The sequence below is a fragment of the Miscanthus floridulus genome, chromosome 8 (assembly GCF_019320115.1).
Source record: "Miscanthus floridulus cultivar M001 chromosome 8, ASM1932011v1, whole genome shotgun sequence".
NCBI classification, from domain to species: domain Eukaryota; kingdom Viridiplantae; phylum Streptophyta; class Magnoliopsida; order Poales; family Poaceae; genus Miscanthus; species Miscanthus floridulus.
In genome coordinates this window covers 176210807-176219320 of record NC_089587.1, presented here as the reverse complement: position 1 = coordinate 176219320, position 8514 = coordinate 176210807, and positions in this window count along the sequence as shown.

The window sequence follows — 8514 nt, the reverse complement described above, 5'->3', positions numbered from 1 at the left end:
CGATTCGGGTATTAGCCCTTTGTGTTTGCAGATCCACTTTTGCATCAACACATCTTTTGGCACGCCTGGTGGGACCAATCAATCAATATGTTCAATCCCGAGATCGATGCAGGGAACATTATCGCAGTATCAGAAGAAGATCTCAAGGAAGAACAGAGGCAGGCTATGGAAAAGGCTGTAGAAGAATATAAGCAGCTTTGTCTGAGATCGTTTAGCTTGAACAAGAGTGGACAAGTCATCCAGAAGCAAGATTTGCCGTTGCCTCGGCAGGTTACCTTTGACTCCAATCCTGGTAAACTTCAAGAGATGGTTAATTCTGCAGTAAATCATGCTTTGATTAATCATTCCAATGTGCTGTCCAATACTGTTCATAATGCTGTGGTTCGAACTCTCAAAGAAGGACAAGCGGCACCACATTACGTTGGGCCTGCCTATCATCAACCAGAGCCGGCATCTGTCAAAACTCCATCGGCTCCTTCAGCCGTTGTGGGTACAGAAGTTGCTTCCCCTCCAGTATTGGCAGGCTCACCTAATATTCAATCTACACCGATACAATCAGATCAGGTACTACCAGGAGGGCGAATTCAGCTTAATACAGATCTATCGGCATCAGCTATGTCAGGCCCTGTGTCTCAGAATAGCCAGATTCCTACTAATTGGTGGGGATATGGCATGCCTCCGGAGTCATCTGCTTTCAATCCTAGATTACCTCAAGGGTTTGATGCAGTAGGAAGAATGCCTATACCATCGGCCGTTTCGCCGATGGCTCAAGTGCCTCAATATGCCGCAGCTACTTCTGTGCAACCAACTCCAGGAGGTTTCCAGATGCCTATGGTTCAAACATTCAATTCAAGTCCATCGGCGAGCTTACTGCCGATGCAGCAGAAAGCCCCTGCTACGAGTCAAACTGGGGTTCAGTTCATGCCTCAAACCGGTTATAATTATCCAACAATATCAGCAAATTACCAGCCATCGGTAAGTTTTGTACCGATGAGTTCTAATAATGATTGGTCAGGACAATTACCTGTTCAACATACAGTTCAGCGAAATCAGCAGGTCGCAGGGATTCAACAAGGTCATATGCAAGCTGGTTTCCAGAATCAAGCATCGGCAGCTCAGCCGATGAATCCTTTCCAACAGGTTAATGGACCACAAGTAACGGCAAATATGCCGATTGCTGGAGATCGTGGGCCACAAAGATATGTGGAGGGATGTCAGCAGGCACCTCCGGTAGAAGTTCAACCAGTTCGTCAGCAGGAGGCTGATGCTTTTGGGCCGATAAGATAAGCAATTATGAAGGATCAGTTTGGGATAAAGCCCAAGGTCAATACGTATTCTTATCGGACTCCGTACCCTCCTGCATACGATTTAATTCCTCTCCCAAATCGGTACAAGGTACCGGATTTCACTAAATTCTCTGGGCAAGATGATACATCAACAATGGAACATGTCAATCGCTTCATTATTCAATGTGGAGAGGCAGCTAACAGAGATGAATTAAGAGTTCGATTATTTTCATCATCTTTGTCTGGATCAGCATTTACATGGTTCATTTCATTACCACCAAATTCTATTATTACTTGGGTTGATCTAGAAAAACAATTCCATAAGTATTTCTTTGCTGGAATCCATGAAAAGAAGCTTACCGATTTAGTAAAATTGAGACAGCGTAATGATGAATCGGTAGAAAGCTTTGTACAAAGGCTACGAGATGTAAAAAATAAGTGCTACAGCCTGGTGCTGGATGATCGGCAGCTTGCCGATCTGGCTTTCCAAGGGTTATTGCCACATCTTAAAGACAGATATGCTTCTCAGGAGTTTGAAAGCCTCAGTCATCTTGTGCAAAGGATCTCTGATCAAGATACTAGGGTTTTTGAACCTAAAAAGAATTGGAGTAAAAAGGTATCATTTGTTGAAGAAGTAGGAGATTCTGATTCTGATGAAGAACCAGTTATCGGCTTAGCTGAGTGGGTTAAGAATAAAAAGCCGATATCTTGTCCCTTTGGTCAAAAAGAGCCAGAAAAGTTTACCTTTGATATCACCAAGGCCGATAAAATATTTGATCTTCTGCTTCAAGAGGGCCAAATTAAGCTGTCACCTAATCATGTGATCCCATCGGCAGAAGAGTTGAAGAAGATCTTGTACTGCAAATGGCACAATGCAACTTCACACAGTACAAATGAGTGCAAGGTATTCAGGCAACAGTTACAATCGGCTATTGAATCTGGGAGGATTAAGTTTGGTACTTCCAAGCCCAGAAGCCGATGAAAATTGATCAACACCCTTTTCCAGCAAATATGTTGGATGCCAAAGGAAAGACAAAGGTTTTGACGTCAGAGGCTGCTGAGAAAAACGCGTCAGTGGACCCCCAACATCGGATAACTACCGATGATGCAAAAAGTAAGGGTTTGCTAGGAGAAAGCAGTAGTTCCAAAAATCCTCCTCGACCTGGCATTGTGATTACTCATCGGAGGCAGCAGGAGGGTTGGCGTCAACGTAATGACCGATATCGACAACAGCAAGAAGTGAGACATCGGGAAGAATGGAATCGACATAAAGATCATTGGAGATGTCCGTTTTTCATCCATTGTTGGGAAGAAGGTATTAAATTGCCAACTGTTGAAAATTGCCCTGAGTGTAATGGTTATTACGGAGTCAATCGCTCAGAAAGGAGATCTCAACTTGGTAATCAGGGTTCGTCTATCAATGAGCCGATCAGAGGCAGAGCATCAGTGCATGATCGGCTGGGGGGCAGACTTAGTGTACATGAGAGGCTTGGTAAACGCGCTGGATATTTTCCAAGGAATCAAGAGGAGCTTGAGGAGATGGCAAACGCAAGAGTTCCCGATGAGGAAATATTCTACAGGGACCCTAATATACGTCGTGTAGAACCAACTAGGACTTGTTATCAGCCGGTTTGGAAAACCAAGTTTCCTCGATGGTGCCCAGAGGGTCTGACAAAGACGCAGAGGAGGAGGATGCAACGTGAGCGTCAGGAGGATTTATACCAAGAGGAAAATTCCTCCAATGAAAAGCCTGGTCGTCAGCAGTGGCAGGTAAAACACAAAAATAAGGGTCCATCGGCAGATGTTAATATGGTATTCATGTTGCCGATGGAGTTTTTGGCACTATCTGATAATGAGGAAGAAGTTGTTCTCTCTGATCAAGTAGCTCAGTTAACACTAGATCCAATGATGGCTGTTTTTGAGAAACCTACCGATGACGAAAGACAGCATCTTAAGGCTTTATTTGTGAAGGGCAGAGTTGATGGGCAGCCTGTGTCTAAGGTACTTATTGATGGAGGGGCTGCGATTAATATTATGCCTTATGTGATGTATCGGAAACTTGGTAAGGGGGATCAAGACTTGACCAAAACCGATATGATGTTGAAAGATTTTGAAGGCAATGTGTCACCGGCTAAAGGGGCAGTGTGCGTGGAATTGACCATCGGCAGCAAAACCTTGCCAACGACGTTCTTTGTTATTAACGGCAAAGGTGCATATAATCTGCTTCTAGGGAGGGATTGGATTCATGCTAATTGTTGTGTTCCTTCTACAATGCATCAATGCCTCGTACAGTGGATTGGGGATAAGATTGAGGTGGTCCCTGGTGATTCTTCTTATATCATCGCATCGGCAGAATCAGATGCTTATGAGCGAACTAAATGCATATCAGGAGAAGCTTGGGAAAAAGAGTTCCTTAGAGTTGCTGATTATGAAATTCCACCGATCCAAGCAGTCGGTTCTGAAGAGGAGTTTTAATGGATAGGTTTGCCGATGATGGAAAATTAGGTCAAGGGTTCACATCGGCAGATGACTTGGTAGAAGTAGATATTGGTGATGGTGATAGGTCAAGACCTACTTTTATTAGTGCTAAGTTAGATTCCAAGTGTAAGCAGCGAATAACAGATTTGTTAAAAGAATATAAAGATTGTTTTGCTTGGGATTATACTGAGATGCCCGGATTAGACCGATCGATAGTTGAACATCGGTTACCTATCAAATCTGGATTTCGGCCACATCAGCAGCCAGCGCGCCGATGCAACCCTAATGTACTTCCTGACATTAAGGCCGAAATAACTAAATTAATTGAAGCAAAGTTTATTCGGCAATGTCGATACGCAGAGTGGATCTCTAATGTGGTTCCTGTTTATAAGAAAAATGGAAAACTTCGTGTTTGTATTGATTTCAGGAATCTCAACAAAGCCACACCAATGGATGGCTATCCAATGCCGATTGCTGATTTGTTGATTGATGCTGCGGCTGGACATCAAATTATCAGCTTCATGGATGGTAATGCAGGTTACAATCAAATATTCATGGCTGAGGAAGATATTCCCAAGACTGCTTTCAGATGTCCAGGTCATGTGGGGTTGTTCGAGTGGATAGTCATGACGTTTGGTTTGAAAAATGCCGGTGCTACTTATCAAAGAGCTATGAACTTTATTTTTCATGAATACATCGGCACATTAGTGGAGATCTACATTGATGATGTAGTGATTAAGTCTGGAGATATCACAGCACATTTAGCCGATCTGCGAAAGATACTGGAGTGCACAAGGAAGCATGGATTGAAGATGAATCCTAATAAATGTGCATTTGGTGTATCGGCAGGACAATTCTTGGGTTTTATGGTGCATCAGCGGGGCATTGAAATCAGTAGGAAGTCTATTGATGCAATTAACAAGGTGATTGCTCCTGCCAATAAGACTGAATTGCAATCTTTGATCGGTAAGATTAATTTCATTAGAAGATTCATATCTAATTTGTCGGGTAAGATCAAGGCTTTCAGCCCACTACTTAAATTGAAAGCTGATCAGGAATTTGTATGGGGAGTTGAACAGCAATTAGCCCTTGATGAAATTAAGAAATATTTATCAAATCCTCCGGTGCTAGTTCCACCTCAACATGGGAAGCCTTTCAGGTTATATTTATCAACTGATGATACAGTTATCGGTTCAGCTCTTATTCAAGAATTTGAAGGGAAAGAACGTGTTATTTATTATTTGAGCAGAAGATTAGTGGATGCTGAGACAAGGTATTCGGCCATCGAAAAATTGTGTCTGTGTTTATACTTTTCTTGTGTCAAATTAAGGCATTATTTGTTATCTGCCGGATGTACGGTCATATGCAAAGACGATGTGGTCAAGTATATGTTGTCGATGCCGATATTAAGTGGTAGAATCGGCAAATGGATTTTAGCATTATCAGAATTTGAGCTACGTTACGAATCAACTAAGGCAGTTAAAGGGCAAGTGATGGCTGATTTTGTTACTCAGCATTGTAATACAGTGGACTCTCTTGAGATTGCTCCCTGGACACTTTTCTTCGATGGGTCCACATGTGGTGAAGGAGCAGGTATCGGCATTGTGTTAATTTCACCTCAAGGAAGGAAGTATGAGTTTTCATTACCGATTGTTGCTACAGCAACAAACAATCAAGCTGAATACCAAGCCTTGATAAGAGGGCTAGAATTGCTGAAGGAGATACGTGCCGATGTTGTTGAAATCTTTGGTGATTCTATGCTAGTTATAAATCAATTGGCTGGAATTTATGAGTGCCGAAGTGAAGCTTTGATTTCGTATTATGAAAGATGTTTGCAATTGTTGAAAGGATTTAGAGGTTTTCGTCTTGAACATATCTCTCGATTGCATAATGAGGAAGCTAATCGACTAGCTCAGCATGCTTCAGGGTATCAACCTATTCAGGAAGTGCTAACATCGGCAGTTGATACCGATGACTGGAGGAAAGAGATTGTCGATTATTTAAAGGATCCACATAAAAAGGTTGAGAGACGTATAAGGTTCCAAGCTACCAAGTATGTGCTCCTCGATGATGAATTATATTATCGAACTATAGATGGAGTTTTACTTAGATGTGTTAGCAATGATGAATCGAAAAGCTTGATGGGTGAAATTCATGAAGGAGTATGTGGGGCACATCAATCGGCCTTCAAGATGAAATGGATGATCAGAAGGAATGGGTACTATTGGCCGACTATTCTTGAAGATTGTTTTAAATATTTTAAAGGATGCCAGGGGTGTCAAAAGTTTGGTAATATTCAAAGAGCGCCTGCATCGGCTATGAACCCTATAATCAAACCGTGGCCGTTCCGGGGATGGGCTATTGATCTCATTGGTCAGATTTATCCGCCATCGAGTAAAGGACATAAATTTATCCTGGTTGCTACCGATTATTTCACAAAGTGGGTTGAGGCAATTCCTTTAAAAAAGGTGACATCGGTCAATATGGTTGATTTTGTGAAAGAGCATATTGTTTACCGATTTGGTATTCCTCAGACTATCACTACCGATCAGGGCACTATGTTTACATCAGGAGAATTTGATGAGTTTGCTGTAGGTATGGGAATTAAAATTTTAAATTCTTCTCCATATTATGCTCAAGCTAATGGTCAAGCTGAGGCTTCTAACAAAGGGATCATCAAACTCATTAAGCGCAAAATTGAAGAAAATCCTAGGAGGTGGCATACAGTATTAAATGAAGCCTTGTGGTCGTATCGGATGTCATGTCATGGTGCAACCAAAGTAACGCCTTATCAGTTAGTATATGGACACGATGCAGTATTGCCTTGGGAAATTAAGGTTGGCTCTAGACGAATACGTTCTCAAAATCAGTTGACAGCCGATGATTATAATACTCTTATGAAGGATGAGTTGGAAGATGTGGCGGGTCATCGGTTAAGGGCTTTAGTTAGTATCGAAGAAAATAAAAAAAGAGTAGCTAGATGGTATGACAAGAAGGTGAAAGTAAAAGAGTTTGCCGATGGAGATCTGGTCTGGAAATTGATTTTACCGATTGGAACTAAAAGTTCAAAGTTTGGAAAGTGGTCTCCTAATTGGGAAGGTCCATATCGGATAAATCAGTCTGTTCCTGGTAATGCATATATTTTAGAAACCCTCGAAGGGGTCGTGTTTCCCAGAGCGTTAAATAGAAAATATTTAAAGAAATATTACCCTAGTATCTAGATAGATGCATGAAAGTATAAGTGCCGAATACAGTACTATCGGCTAGAATTATGCAAGGATATCAATGTCTCATAAAGTGCCGATACAATGAATAAGATTACACGTTCAGCAAGGATTGGATAGCTAATATCGCACGCAGGCGAATTTGGTCGGCCTCCTCCATTTCCTTGATGTCGTCATCGGCAGCACCTTCCACAGGCTTGAGTCTTTTCTTCATGGCTAAAGCTTTGCGAGCTTGGATATCTCTTTCTTGCTGAAGGGCTTTGACGGCATTGGGTAGCTGGCTGGCTTCTTGTTGAGCATGAGTTAAGGCTGCATCGACTTCTTTCAATTCAGCCAATAGAGCTATCTTCCTTGCTGATAAATCCAAGATTTTCTGCTTAAGTTCAGCGCCCGAAGTCTGCAAGTTGCCGATGCCCTTGTGCTTCTCATCGGCAATCTGTTTTAGTTGTAGCATCTCTTCTTTGAGTTGAGCCTGAGCTGTTCTATCGGCAATGCGCTGAGCAGCCCGTTGATATTGCAGTTGGCGGCTTTCTAAGTGAGCTGCTGGGAAAAGTGCTTCTTCTACATCGGCAGGGACCTGGCCACGAATTGTTTTGAAAATTGCCTTTGCGGGGTCCGAGTCATCTACCAGCTGGGCGGTACCTTGTTGTAGCAAGTTCAGGAGGGTTTCCAACTTGGATTTAGTCTCTGCCGATATTGTTCCCAGTGCAAGGGAGGAACTTGTCTCCTCTCCATCGTCGTCAGAAATGTCAATGGCAAAGGAAAATAGGCTGTTCGGGGAGTCTTGTTCCTGAGAGAGAGAGAAGGAGATCAGTTAGGGGTAAGTATGAGTATTGTAAATCAGCTAGGTTGATCGGTTTACCTGTTTCAAGGCAATTTCCTGTGCTTGACTGGAGGAAGCAACCTGGAGTATGTCGTGTGGGGGATCGGCTGAGCTTGCCGATGGGATATCCTCTGTGACTTCATCGGTGGTGGGCTCTTGAGGTATGACGGCCAATGACATTGGGGCAAATGCAGGGATCGGCATAGACCTTTGTCGTTTTGGCTGTGCTTCAGTATCTGTTGAAGCTTTGCGTTTTGCTTGGGCATCGGCAACGATGGGCTGGGGGGCATCGACACTTGTTGGTTGTGAAGCTTGGACATCTGGTACGTTTGCCGATGTACCCAATTGTTGCTGCAAAACAAGTGTAAGAGATGATATTTAACAAATGAAATGTAAAGTCAAGAAGCTACCTCTGAAGGTTCATCAAAAGAAGTGGTGCTTGATATCGGCGGAATTGCCGATGATGATCCAGTAGCAGCTCTTACCCCCTGATGATTAAGGTTAATACAGTTTGTGATCGGCATGAGTAAAGATAAACGAGGTTGTTACCTTAAATGCTTTGACCAAGGTTGTAGCGGCAGCCGATGGAGTAGCCCTGGATGTAGCCAATTTGGACTTGGAAGTGATGGTCTTGGTACGAATCTTCTGGTGGGTCAAAGCGGCTAAGGTGGGAGCGTTGTAGCCGATCAGCGATGTTGGGGAA